Raw genomic sequence first — 15,122 nt, 5'->3', positions numbered from 1 at the left:
GTGGTGTCATGTTAAGTTGTTTCTTTGGACTTTTGTTTCTCAATACAAGCATTTATAGCATAAATTTCACTCTAATATCTGCTTTTTCCGCATTCCACAGGTTTTAGAATCCTGTGTTTTTCTTTTGTTTTGTTTTGAGGCATATTTCGATTTATTGTTTGATTTCTCATCTGGCCCATTGCTTGTGCAGTAGTGTGTTGTTTAATGTTTACATATCAAATATTTAATATTAACATGGTAAAAAATAAGTGCATTGTTCTAGAACAGGTAAAAAAACAAAAGTCAGAAAAAATTCAAAACAAAACAAAACAATATCACTGAGCTAAAAAATATTTAGGGACTGGGGTAATGAAGCACTGACTGATCCATCCTATTTATCTTCTCTGGAATATCCTGTTTTGAAGTTAAGTCAAATCTGAAAGACACGTAAAACCACTATATATGAAATGGTATTTTATATATTATATATAAATATATATCAGTTTTTTTGTTTTTATTTTCTAAGATTTTATTTAAATTCCAGTTAATTAATATACTCTGTAATATTAGTTTCAGGTGTACAATATAGTGATCCAACACTTGCTTACGTCACCCAGGGTTCATCACAGCGAGTGTACTCTTTAATCCCTATCACCTATTTTACTCAGGTTTTAAAAAGATGCCTAAATATTCAGACAATAAGCAGAGAGCTTCTATTTTTTGGCATTAGGCAAACTTTTGTCATATAAATCATTTAGCTCAGTGGCTAAATAAATAGTTCATTTTTCAAAGCAAATTATTTTGACATCATATAGACATAGCAAATCTAAACTAAAGCAGAATGTATGAATCAGACTACTCAAGTCTACTCAGATACTTCCTGTTTGGAACACTATATTAAAATTACGTAAGAAAGTTCAACATATTTAAGTACCACCCCATAATTTATAAGCAATATCACTTATTTGGTTCTCAACTGTTGTTCACTTACTTGTGAGATTAGTTTTTACATAGGACATAAGTAAAATCAGTATCCATACAATTCAGCGTCTCAAGGGAAATGATGAACTACAATTCCTTTGGAGACCAGATGAAACAAAATAGTAAAAAATCTAGATTCTGTGATTGGTAAGGTGAGTCACGTACACAATCACAGGAATAAAGAATATTCAGGGTACCTGGGTGGTTCAGTCGGTTAAGCGTCTGGCTCTTGGTTTCGGCTCAGGGCATGACCTCACAGTTCATGAGTTTGAGCCCTACATCAGGCTCTGGCTCACAGCACAGAGCCTGCTTGGGATTGTCTCTTGCCCTCTCTGTCTCTTGTAAAATAAACAAACATTTTAAAAAATAAGACATTTTATGTTACAATTATGCAATCATCTAAACTTCTGACAAGAGTCTTTGGTCTGTCTGTATCAACATTTGCTCCACTCCACTCCCTTTTAAATATTGTCATATTTACTGTATTCAGTTTATGCTGACTTGACTCAATAAAAGTTCTTAGAGATTATTGCTTTCTCTTGCATGAGGATATGAGACTAAACATTGAGTAAACCCACTTGGACATATTTTTCAAACCATGACTAATTTCAAAGCCTTACTTCATTTATTGAAAGTAAACAGAGGTTCAAAATAGTCTCAATATCCCAAGTCTCTAACCATCAGTCTCCCTGAAAACAGATCAATATAACAACAATATAGCAGAACAGCAAACATAAATACTGAAACTTTATTTGTAGATGGCTGCTATAAATGTAACACCTACCATATACAGAAGGGGATACTGAAAAAACAACAACTTTCTTTTGTAATAAGTACACTGATTCCTGACAGAAGGGCAAGCTGAGTGTTATAAACACATCATTAGATTAAAATTAACACAATGAGACTACTTCCTAGAGTGTCTCATCTTTCCAAGTTTATGCTGAAGAAAAAAATATCCTTTTGAGTAATTGAACTAAAAATCTAATGAACATGATAGACACTTGATTGTACCCAAATGACACCAAATCATCAATTCAATGAAATGTTAACTAAGTATGCATGTGAGAAAAAAAAATCAAAACATGAAGCCAATTGATTGGAGGTTTTGGAAAACTATAAATCAGAACATTATCATGATTGGCTCAAAAGAAGACTCTGGCTACACCAAAACCATAGGCGAGTTACCATAGAAACAGAAGTCCCACCATGATTTCACACGCCTTTTTCTGCTGTCGTGGCCTTTTATTGTTTTGCATGTAGTTCACCCCTTTTGTCTTCATGGGACAAATCTACAAATATGCCAGGACTATGAGTCATATCCTTCAATACCACATATTCATGAAAGAATCTTCAGAGAGTGAGTCACTTAACAGACTATTGAGGGGAAATTTTAACTTGACGTTGAGTAATTTCTAACAGGAGTATTGTCTCTTCTCTGACTTCTGAGACTTTCTATCCGAGGCTTGCATGGAAAATATCAAAGATTTGTAGCTAAATAAATAAACAAAAGATAGGATGGGTGAAAGACTATATAGACCCAAGATGGTGGCCTGTGTGATATTTTAGTTGAAGGCCTGCTGGATGAGAAGACCATTGCCACTCTCAGCCTCCACCAATCTGGTAGGCCTTCCTTACATAATGTACATAATTAGCAGACCAGTGGGATTTTCCATCTCTGTTTCCTCTTCATAATGTACTTCTCCCTTTACTGATCTATTTAGCTCTCTATTCCAGTCATGATGAATGTAAAAAAAGGAAGTGTACTAAAATAATTTCACAGCAGGCTCTTCTTTTAAATGAGAGGTGCCCTGTTTTTTAACACATATTGCCTCTCTTGATTCTCACAACAACCATATGAAGTATTATTGTGAATCCCATTTTACATGTGTGTTACATTAAGGAAACAAAACTTGTGGGGAATAATCATAAAGAAATTTTGTTTTGGTCTTTCACATCCTTGAAAACGTATTCTGTGGAGCTTTTTCTTCCCCCATTCCTGGGGCTGTCGTGACCAAAGGGTTGTTTGCTGTCCCCTCCTGCCAGCTTTTTACTTTTACTTTTGTTCCCCATCCAGCTGAGCATGATCTATCTCCAGGATGGATCAGTCCAGTAAACAGGAGAAAGTTGGGTAGAAGGCAACAAAGAGAAAGGTTCTATTAGATAAGTACTCTGTGAAACCATGTTGGTTTTCACAGAACTTGGTGAGTATTTTGTAGGAGTTTCGTGGATCATTTTGAGTCCCTTCCACTACATTGTTGGGGATTCCTCTTGGGTAGTTCCCTTGATTTAGGCAAATGCGTCCCATACTGCAGTTCACTTGGCTACTTCCCCAGAAGGTGGGAACAGCTTCCCCTGTTCTCGGTGGACCCTGAGCTCTCTTTCTGCCTCAGACCTTATCCTGCACTCATTACCTTCCCGACTGAACTTGAATCACTACATTCAATAAGGTGACCCTAACAGCCTACATCAGAGCCTTTCCCATGTACACAGCCCCATAGCATCTCATGCCTACTGCCATCATAGTATTCATCACGGGGCACTGCAATTGTGTTTTGTTTCTTTATAAGGCTCTCTTCAAACAGGATCTAACACAATCCCAGGCCAGCTCTCCCATGTAAACAGCCCATACCTGGGAGAAGAGCTAAGACTCACAGAAGCCAAGATGCAATCCAAAAATTATTTTCAGTTTCTTTTTTATGACAGAATTTGAGGGTCAAAAAAGTGCTGCAAAATTGGTTTTCCCACTTTTTTTTTTTGCAAATCCCACTTTCATGGCCTCACATATCACTTGGCATGTCTCGTTTATTAAGCAGAATCACAGCTAAAATCATTCCCTTTTAGCATTTTATTATATTTTAAAACATCATGAAAAAATTAATAGCAATTTAGCAGTTTTAGAAGTGACAATACATTTTCTAGCTTTTGGCTGACAAAACAGAACTGTGGTTTGGGAATGATGATTTGCTTCTTGAAAATTATCACTGCTTTCTTACAATTGTTTTCCTCTCTCAAAAACAATATTGCAACATGCTACATCTTTAAAGTATTTGAAACATGCTATTTCATCTTAGTAAAAAACTGGACCAAACATAAGTAGGTTCTGGCTTTCATTAAAAAGAAGAGACTATATATATCTTGTTAGATGTTAAGACATGTTACTGGCCTCTGTTGTTTCTTCAGGGGTGAGAATCTCCATCTAGTCAGTCAACTCTGATCACAAATGTCATTTTTTTCCCTTACAAATCATTTTTTTTACTTTAAATACATTTACACAGTTCCAGGAAGTCATTTGGAAAAAACGATAAAACTCCAACTAGTTTCTAACATCTTGGGAAAATATAGGCACTATTTTGTTAATATTATATCTGTATTCTATGTGTTCAGAATACTGAGCCTGGTAAGTAAACTATGTTTAGGGGTGTGTGTGTGTGTGTGTGTGTGTGTGTGTTGGGTGTTTATTTGTTATATAAAAAGCCAACTTATACTCTGACAATTATGTCAAATTTAAAATGGAGAATTAAACCAGAGTATAGACATTAGAAACATAACTATCTGGAAATTAAGTGAGCAAGCCCAATTTCAAAGATATGCAAGGCAGATAAAAATAATCAATAATAAAATAAAGTAACTAATTTACTAATTTAGTAAAGTAAATAATAAAATAAATAACTAGCAATTAATAATAATAAAATGATGAGGACATAGCAGGATCAAACACAAAACAAACATGTCCATGGCAAGAAAGAGAACAGAAACATAAAATGGTAACGAAGATAAAAATCCATATACAGGCAGTGGCGGCAGAGAGTTTGTTTTCTGAAAGGGACATGGAGATTAAATGTGCTCCATGTATGATTTCCTCACAATATGAAGCCTGAAAACCAGACAAAAAGTCATTGCTAACCTCTGTCTGAAGATATGACTTTTAGAGCATTATTAGTAGGGGGCACAAGTGCAATGTCTTCTACCAGAAACTAATCAACCTGCCCTCTGTTTCTGTAGCTAAATACATGATTTCTCCAGCAATACTCTGAATCAGGAAACTGGTTCTATGACTTGACCTGGTTCTGGATTAGGACCATAAATATAAATATAAAATTGGTGTACAGGGAGGAGTTAACACAGAGAGAGTAAATGCTGTGGAGACACTTCCACACAGCATTCATATGAACCCAAATTTTAATGCATGTGAATAATCTGAGAAAGTTAAGAAAGGAAGTTAACACAATCAGTTGGAATAAGAATTCACTGTAGATTAAAATAATTGCATAGATGAGTCTGACAAGGCATTTTATATGTTCTGCATGTTTAAAAAGAGAACATGAGTTCTTTTTATTTTTTTAATTATGAAATGAAAACAGGCATAAATGAAACAAGAACAGACACACATAATAATGATATAATTTGAAATACAGGAACAATTAAAATTTGAATGTAATGACATAATAATATCAGCTAAGAATGATAGTATAATGAAACAAGAAAATAAGCACCATTATTCTTATTTAAATAGGAGAAAACAGGCATAGCGGCAAAGTAATTTATACAAGGTCACACAGCTGGTACTTGGCAGAACAATCTGGTCTAAAATTCATAAAATATTTGAAAAAGCTTTCAGTAAAACAGGTATGATAGACTCCTGTCTATACAAAACAGAAGTGAGAATTACTGAATTTTAAGGTAGTGTTGAGGAATCCAAAAAGAACTCAAGACAAATTTAAAAAAAAGACACTAAAAACAAGAAAACAAAAAAACCACAATGGCAAGAAAATGTGAGATCAATTGGGACCTTCTATCATTTGTCATATAAGAAAGAAAAAGAGTATATAGATGATGGAAAAGCAATTTATATGTTTTTTTCATTTTTTTAAATGTTGTATTTATTTATTTTTGGAATGAGAGAAAGACAGAGACAGAGAGAGAGAGAGAGAGAGAGAGAATGCACAAGTCGGGAAGAGGCAGAGAGAGAGGAGAGAATCTCAAGGAGGCTCCATGCTGTCAGCACAGAGTCAGACATGGGGCTAGATCCCACAAACCATGAGATTATTACCTCAGCCGAAATCAAGAATTGGATGTTCAACTGACTGAGCCATCCAAGTCCCCAGGAAAAGCAATATACGGTAAAACCTTGGATTATGAGTAACCTGTTCTGCAAGTGTTCTGCAAGACAAGGAGACATTTCTAATAAATTTTAACTTGATAAATCAGCAATATCTTGCAATACAAGTAGTATATGATGCCCAATGTCACATGATCACAATGGAGCCAATGGCTCTTGAAATGCACTTTGACAGACAAATGCTTTAGATCACAAGCATGTTTCTGGAACAAATTATGCTTGCAAACCAACGTGTAACTGTATTTAAAAATAACTGCTGTTTTGGCTTTCATATTAATTTGAATACATCAAATATTAATCTTAAAAATCAAAACCTCTGCAAATAGTTTTATTTCTGTGCACAACTGCCACGTATTTAAAATTTTATTTTTAATTTATTTTTTCAATTTTTATTGAGATATAATTGACATATAATATTGTGTGAATTTTAGACGTACAAAGTGTTGATCTGATATACTTAGATATTACAAAATCATTACGATTAGTTAACATCTCTATCACCTCACATAACTATTGACTTCTTTTCAGTATTTAAGAAATACACAAAGTCTTCAGAACAAAAGATTCTGTATAAGAACAAAACAGGAAATATATAAATAAAGAAATCTATATAGAGACATGCTGTAGTCAAACTGAAGAACACAAGGGAAAGAAAAACAAACTAATATTCTAAAACAATCAAGGAGAAATACGTTACCTATAGTATGAGGACAATTAGGATCAATATCACATAGCAACCAGAGAAGTTAGAAATTACAGAAGTAGATCTTTACATTTTGTGTAAACAAACAAACAAGTAACCTCTTACCTTAGAAAGGTATGCAAGACAGCTATCATACGAATTTTCAGTTTCTTCTTCTACTGCCCTTTTGCTCCTCTTTTCCCTCCTGGAAAATTAAATCCTAACATCATTAGATGGGGCTGAGCAACATGGCCTCTATACCAGGCATGGGGTTGGGAATGAGAATGGGGGGTACACAGTGTGTCAGAGATGGAACAGAATGAGGAGAGATGGATGAGAGGCGGAGGAGGAGATAGTGGGCTCCTGCCCAGGAATAAGGTACCAACATGCTAGTAGGGTGAGAAGATTCATCTGACATGGTACGTCAGAGGCCAAGCAGAATAAGAGGGGGCCTCCATGCAGAAGTGAGCTGGTCTGGGATATCAGTGCCAAGTGGTTGAGTAAGGTATCTGTGTTGGATGACTGTGAACGATTGGTTATATTCAGAGGGATTGGTCAAACAGTAAACACGTTATTTCTAATAGACGGTATGTTTCTCATGTTAGAAAAGAGCTAGAAACATGGAAAAAGGAAGGTAAGAATGAACCTCAAAATTTTGGCTTTGAATGGGAGCTATAGATAGATTGCTAGGTATGAATATTTTTATATTTCTGTCAGGGATTGGTCAAAGAAACAGAAGAGTCCGGAGTGACATAGAATAAGGAATTTATTGTAGAGGTTTAACCCTATGTTATCAAGAGATCTGGTTATGCAGTTTACACATAGCTATTTACTGCCTCTGCCTCTGGTGCGGGGACGGACGTCGGCAAAGCGGGCAGGAAGGCAGGAAGGAAACATGGTTGTGAAGGGGAGAGGGCAAGGAAAAAGTGGAACCCATGAGGATGAACCCATGTCAGTCTCACACTGCCTCTAATGTTGATGACAAGTAATCTTACCTGTACGAGAAGCTGATGCCCTTTATCGCAAAGCTAAATCAACACGCACGTGATGTAGTTCCAGCAGGAGTGGGCGGAGCTGTGGATTCTAATGGTGCCTCGTGTCATCCAGATTTTCAAGAATGCGCCTTAACTGCCACAGCAGCTGACACTTCCCCAAGCCTCTGAACATAAACATGGCTCTTACCACCTCCCTGCTTTTCAACTCAATCAGATTCCCCTTGTAAGGGGTTCTCGCTCAGAACCATACAGCGAAAGCATTCTGGGAACCCAAATTCAATCTTCGCTAAGGAGAAGGGGTAGAAAATCCATCATGATCACAAAAGGAAAAGGAGTCATTTTATATGTCAATACCACTTTCATTAAGTGACCATGGTGAACATCATCAGTAATAGAATAAATGGAGATTTTGCACTCCTTGATGAAATGCAATAAAATGCAGTATCTCTCCTGAAATATCCCTGTATCTGTAACATGAGTCTATTAAAGAGGAAACAACAGACAAACCCAAAGAAGGAAGCATTCATCAGAATAACTGGCCCATAAGGTTCAGAGATGACAAGGACAGAAACATCAAGGAGAGTCCAGAACGGTTCCAGATTGAAGAAGACTTAAAAGAAATGACAACTTAAATGAAACTCATGATTTTGAAATATATATATATATATATATATATATATATATATATATATATTGCTACAAAGGACATTTTGTAACAATTAGGAAAACTTGAATGAGGTCTGAGGTTTGGAGTAGTAATATATGAATGTTAATTTTTTCATTTTGATCATGTTGGAAAAAAATCTGTTTTAAGAAACAGATGTTGAAAAGTATCTGTTTATAAAAATATACACCAAAGTGTCATGGCAGCAGTTTGGCCACATGCTTTTAAATGGGTCAGAAAAATGAAATCCTGGGCATTCTATTTCTTATTTTATTTTCACAACCCTTATGACCCAGAAATAATTTTTTATTACAATTTTACACTAAGATACATAAATGTTAAGTCGTTTTCCAATGTCATAGAGCTAATGAATACAGAGACAAATATGAACCGAGTTTATCATGAGAACCTAAGCTTTTAATTATTACACAACACTGGTATTTTTCATATCAAAAAACTGAGAGAGATTACCATAATCATATCGTCAATGAAGAATGCATTTCATTGAGGAAACAAAGTGAACAGTGTGGGATTAAAAGAAATAGTGAACATACAAGCTGATAGAATTGACAGCTGTAACGGTGTACTGTGAGAAAAAAAGAAAGAAAAATTATAAATAACAAAATTGAGATTTGAAGGGAATAAAGGCACTGCAAACCCAAATGTTTTGTAGAAAACCTAGTGGTTAAGTTGAACATTAAAGTCAAAATGAATCATTCAAATAAAGAAAATATAATCTATAGTTTGGGGAATGGCAAATAGAGAAAAATATTTAAAATGAACCAGTATTTAGGGGCACCTGGGTGACTCAATCAGTTGAGCATCCGATTCTTGGTTTCGGCTGAGGTCATGATCTCACCATCTGTGAATTTGAGCCCCATGTTGGGCTCTGCGCTGACAACACAGAGTCTGTTTGGGATTCTCTGTCTCCTTCTCTCTGCCCCTCCCCCACTTGCTCTCTATATCTCTCTTTCACAATAAATAAACATTTAAAAAAAATTTTTTTTCAACGTTTTTTTTTTTATTTATTTTTGGGACAGAGAGAGACAGAGCATGACGGGGGAGGGGCAGAGAGAGAGGGAGACACAGAATCGGAAACAGGCTCCAGGCTCTGAGCCATCAGCCCAGAGCCCGACGCGGGACTCGAACCCACCGACCGTGAGATCCTGACCTGGCTGAAGTCGGGCGCTTAACCGACTGCGCCACCCAGGCGCCCCCACAATAAATAAACATTTAAAAAAAATTAAATGAACCATTATTTAAAAAATCAGAAAAAAGAAAAAAATGTTTTGATGGGAAAATTAATTCAAAATGAGAGAAATAAGTCCAAATACACTTGCCATTAAATAAACATAAATGAGCTAAACTCATTTATTTAAACACAAAAGCTCTGGGGCACCTGGGTGGCTCAGTCAGTTAGGCGACTGACTTCAGCTCAAGTCATGATCTTGTTGTTTATGAGTTCGAGTCCCGTGTCGGGCTCTGTGCTGACGGCTCTGAGCCTGGAGCCTATTTCAGATTCTGTGTCTCCCTCTCTCTCTGTTCCTCCCCTGCTAGCTCTCTCTCTCTCTCTCTCTCTCTCTCAAAAATAAATAAACCTTAAAAAAATATTTTTAAAAAAGACAAAAGCTTTAATCACAGATTTAAAATAATCTAGATCTCTATGTTGTAGAGATAGACGGAAAATAAAACTACATAAAGACTGAAAATAAAGGTATGAAAGAGAAAAACAGAAAAATTCCAAACTAAAGATAGATCATATAACAAAATTGTTACAGAAAATGGAATTCAAGGAAAGATCTTTGATAGTCATAGAAAAATTAGTTATTAAGATAACAATCTACCTAGAAGTTATAATAATCACAATCTAGTGAGCACATAAGAACATGGCTTCAAAATATAAAGCAAAACTGACAAAATGACTAATTTCCAATCATAGTGAAAAATGTTAACACACAACTCTCAGAAATTATAGTTCAAGTAGATTAAAAAATTGGTAGAGAAACAAGAAATTTGAACAACACCATAAATATTTAAGGTGAAAATTTCAGGATATAGCATATTTTGAGCTGAACAGCAATGAAAGCAAAACATAGCAAAGCTTGGGAGTAGATTTTTAGTAGAAGTGTAGTTTCACCTTTATTTTGTATCTTGAACACCTCCATTTAAAAAAAAGAGAAATTGGGGCGCCTGGGTGGCGCAGTCGGTTGAGCGTCCGACATCAGCCAGGTCACAATCTCGCGGTCCGTGAGTTCGAGCCCCGCGTCGGGCTCTGGGCTGATGGCTCAGAGCCTGGAGCCTGTTTCTGATTCTGTGTCTCCCTCTCTCTCTGCCCCTCTCCCGTTCATGCTCTGTCTCTCTCTGTCCCAAAAATAAATAAACGTTGAAAAAAAAAAACTAGCTTTAAAAAAAGAGAAATTGAAAAAAGTGCGGAAAAAAGAAACAAGTTGAATGATGTTTTCAAAAAACGATGAAAAAAAGATGAAACTAAAGTAAGTAGAAAAAATGAAATAAAAACTGGTAAGCACTAAAATTAACAAAAATGAGAAACAGAAAATATCCATGTAAGTAATCATCCGTTTTTGTGGAAAAAAATACAACAGATAAATGTCAAGCAACACCAATAAATGAAAAAAAAATAAAGGAAACATCTCAAGTATACGATATTGTTACAACAACAAAAAAATGTTAATAGATTCAGTAGATTGCTTTAAACATTATGCCAGTAACTATTATAACTTTGATACTAAATTGGATAAGGAAAAACATACAGATCATTTTTGTATAAAGACTGACACAGAAATCATAATAGAATATTAGCAAATTAAAGATGGTGGTGCTTGAAAATAAAAGTATTGCAATTAAATAAGATTGATCTACAATATGTAAAGGTGGCTCAACTCCAAAGAATCTATTTTAATAATACAGTGTATTAACAAAATTAAGGAGAAAATACCACAATCACCTCAAAGATACAGAAATACAAGTGATTAATAGTAAAAATGCATTACATTTGTGAAGAAAAGGAAATTTATGAAGTAATAAAACTCATCTACAAATAAACTACAACAAGGAAAATGCTTATCAAAGACATATTTGAAGGTAGGACTCACAGGAGACTTCCTTTTAGCTTTGTATTGGAGATGCTAATCAGTGCAATGAAGGCAAAAGGAAGAATAGTAACTGGAAAAGAGAAAATACAATTATCCAAAGGTAGCATATTTTGCTATACAAATCCATGACAATGTACTTCCAAACGTACTAAGAACTAAGAAGAATGAACTAAGAAGAATATAGAACTAAGAAGAAAATTAAACAGGAGGCTAAAAACAACCTAAAAATAAGCATTTCTAAGCATCCTAATAATCTGTTATGAAATATAGTAGGAAACAAAGATAGCTTACTCTCCGTAGGAAAACAAAACCAAACAAACAAGAAAACACAGTAAAGGGCATAGCAATAAGCCTACAAAATACTCAAGATCTCTATGAAGAAAATTATAAAATATTATTGGAAGACAAAAACCTAGCTTTATAAATGGAAAAATATACCATGTTAATGGATGGTAAGACACAATATTAGGAAAGATATCATAATGTCCAAATTCATCTCTAAATTAAAGCCAATAAAATGCCAAAAAGTTTTCATAGAATTTAAAATATGATGGTGGCAGGATACAAAAATGGCCAAAAGCAGTAAAAACACTCCAGAAGAATTACAAGGTGGGAGAAATTTATGAAGACATAGCTTGAAACACTAACCTATTATCTCAATTATTAAACAAATAGCCCACTGGAACAGAACAGAAACTATAGAAACAGATACTAGTACATGCATTTACATATAAATATAATATGTACATATAAATTATGTATGTTTATAAATAATAACTAAAATTTTACCTCACACTACACACAAAAAAAGTGGATACTTGAATTAAATATAAAAACAAAGCTTTACATTTCTACAAGAAAATATAATAAAGAGTAAATTAGCAGTAAAGAACATTTCTTTAACAAGACCCCAAAACACAAGCCATGGAGAAGAAATCTGAGAAATTAGACTACCTTAAAACATATTTGTATAACAAAATATTACATAGACATATGAATATGTACACACACATATCAATACATATAAATAGGGCAGAATATTAATGACAAATACAAGTGGATAAAATATTCATGATTCTTCTTTGCACTGTTATTCTTACAAATTTTATGTATATTTGAGATGGTTTCCAAATAAAAGTATGTAGAAGACAATATAAGGGGAATAAAAGAGGTAGCCACAGATTGGAGAAGAACAATGCAGGGAACCAAGAGAGGATTACTATGCATAAGGAAATTCAATAAATTACTAACAGGAAGGAACTGTCCAATATATAAATGAGCAAAGCATGAGAACAGGCAATTCAAACAATAAGAAAACAAAGTAGTCAATGACCATTTGAAAAGGCGATCAATCCATTCATAAAGAAATTGCAAATTAAAAGAATAGACCTTTAATTTTCAAAGTTAGGAGGTTAAAACGAGAATGTCAATAGCCAAATTATGGAAGCAGCCCATATCCAGTGATAGACAAATGGGTAAGGAAGAAGTGACTATACACACATTTATATATATAATATATATACACACATATATTATATGTATATATAATATATATACACACATATGTATATATAATATATATACACATATATTATATATATATATATAATAAATATAAAAAAGAATGAAATCTTGACATTTGCAACAACATGGATAGATCCAGAGAGCATAATGCTACGTGAAATAAGTCAGAGAAAGGCAAATACCATATGATTTCACACGTATGTGGAATTTAAGAAACAAAGCAAATGAACAAAGGAGGAAAAAAAGAGACAAACCCCAAAACAGACTGGTAACTATAGAGAACAAACAGATGGCTACCAGAGGAGAGGTGGGTGGGGGGATGGGTGAAATAGGTGAAGGGGATTAAGGGTGCGCTTACCATGATGAGCACTGAGTCATGTATAGAATTGTTGAATCATTATATTGTACACCCAAAGCTAGTAACACTGGACGTTAACTACACTGAAATTAAAAAAGAGAGAGAGAACACCAAGCATTGAAAACGTGAGTCACTCACTACCAGTGGAAGACATAAAAGCACATGGTACAAGCACATGGGTGAGAAATCTAGAACGCACAGGTGCAGATGGAGGCAACTCATTACTGACAGCAGCACAACGTTCCAGACGTCGTAAAATCGGGAAAATACTTTCTTTGAAAATGAACTGTTGACTTTGGGTTGACTTTCTGGAACAAGTTCTGGATGCTGGCTGTTTACTTTTGTCGTAGCCAGTCTCGACTATAAAGATGCTTTGAACCACTGGCTCAGTCAGTGGATCATCACATAGATCTACATCAGATAAGCAGACGCAAGCCAGTGACTCAGCAAGCCATTTGGCTGTTTCCAAATATACAGACCTTTGTTTGCGGGGGTGACGTTTCACATCGGCCTCTTTCAACACACCTGGTGGCAGAATATCAAAACCACTCTTGGTGTGACATTTGGCCAGAGAGATGAAAGGTGGGATTTCAATGTGGAAGCTTGATTAAAATAATAAGTTTCATCATTGCTATTCTGTTCTGATATTTTAAGTACAAGTGGAAAACAGCAGAGGGTATTGTTTCTTTGAAAGTCTCACTCATGATTCAATATCTTAAACGTTCTCTGACACCTCGAAGGTTTCTCTTTGTGACAATTTTTCACTCTGTAACAGGCAAGGTATTTACTGAGCTCTTGTTATAACAGCCCACAGACAGAAACTTCCCCTCATTAAAAAACTGTTCACCGTTGGATACGGCAATTCTCACGTGTGTCCATTTGACTCAGATTAATGTCTGAATTTGCTTTCAGGTATGCCTTTTGGGGAGGCGATTTTATTAAAATGAACTTATATGAAGTGTTATGTCATTATTCGAGTCCAACATTCATTTGTTTCAATCACAAATTTTACTGAGTGCCAATAAGGTAACCTGTCTTGACCCTGGTGTCGAAAAGAATACTCGCCAGCACTTACTGAGCATTTATTAAGTGCCAGGCATTGTTCTGACGGCTTTATGTGAATTACCTAGTGTATTCTTCCTATGAACTCAATGAGGTAGATGCTATGATTATCCCATTCTACAGGTGAAGGAACAGTCGCAAAGGGAGGTTAAATCATTTGTTCCAGATCACTCGGCCAGCAATCGAGGGACCCAAGATTCAAACCTCGCTAGTCTTGGCTTTAGAAAACACATTTCTAGCAGCTATGTGATTCTGCCTCGTGTAAAAAGCAATCATATTTCATATCAAAATAGGCACGATAGATTTTTTAACCTAGCACTACAGTATGTGATACTTTCATTAAGTACAACATTTTCATGGCATTCTCATTTTATTGAAACTTTTGCCTCTCTTTGATCTCTCTTGAGGTCAGTCTAAGAAAAATGGTATAGATTAACACTACAGTGTCAAACTTGCAGGTGTGGGTCTTGACAGTAATAGATTTAGGGTTTCAGGCAGTGAACAAGTAGAATCCTGAAGCTTCCCAGCAGGGAACTGGCTGACTCTCCAGGCACAGAAGCAGGTAGCCTGGCACCGAGTGTAGACAATGGGATTCTGGCGTTTTGTAAAATGCTGAGTTTCAGTAATTCTGTCCGCTTTCCC

This window comes from Prionailurus viverrinus, chromosome B2 (assembly GCF_022837055.1).
Source record: "Prionailurus viverrinus isolate Anna chromosome B2, UM_Priviv_1.0, whole genome shotgun sequence".
Classification (NCBI taxonomy): domain Eukaryota; kingdom Metazoa; phylum Chordata; class Mammalia; order Carnivora; family Felidae; genus Prionailurus; species Prionailurus viverrinus.
Note: the sequence above shows the minus strand (reverse complement) of the source record.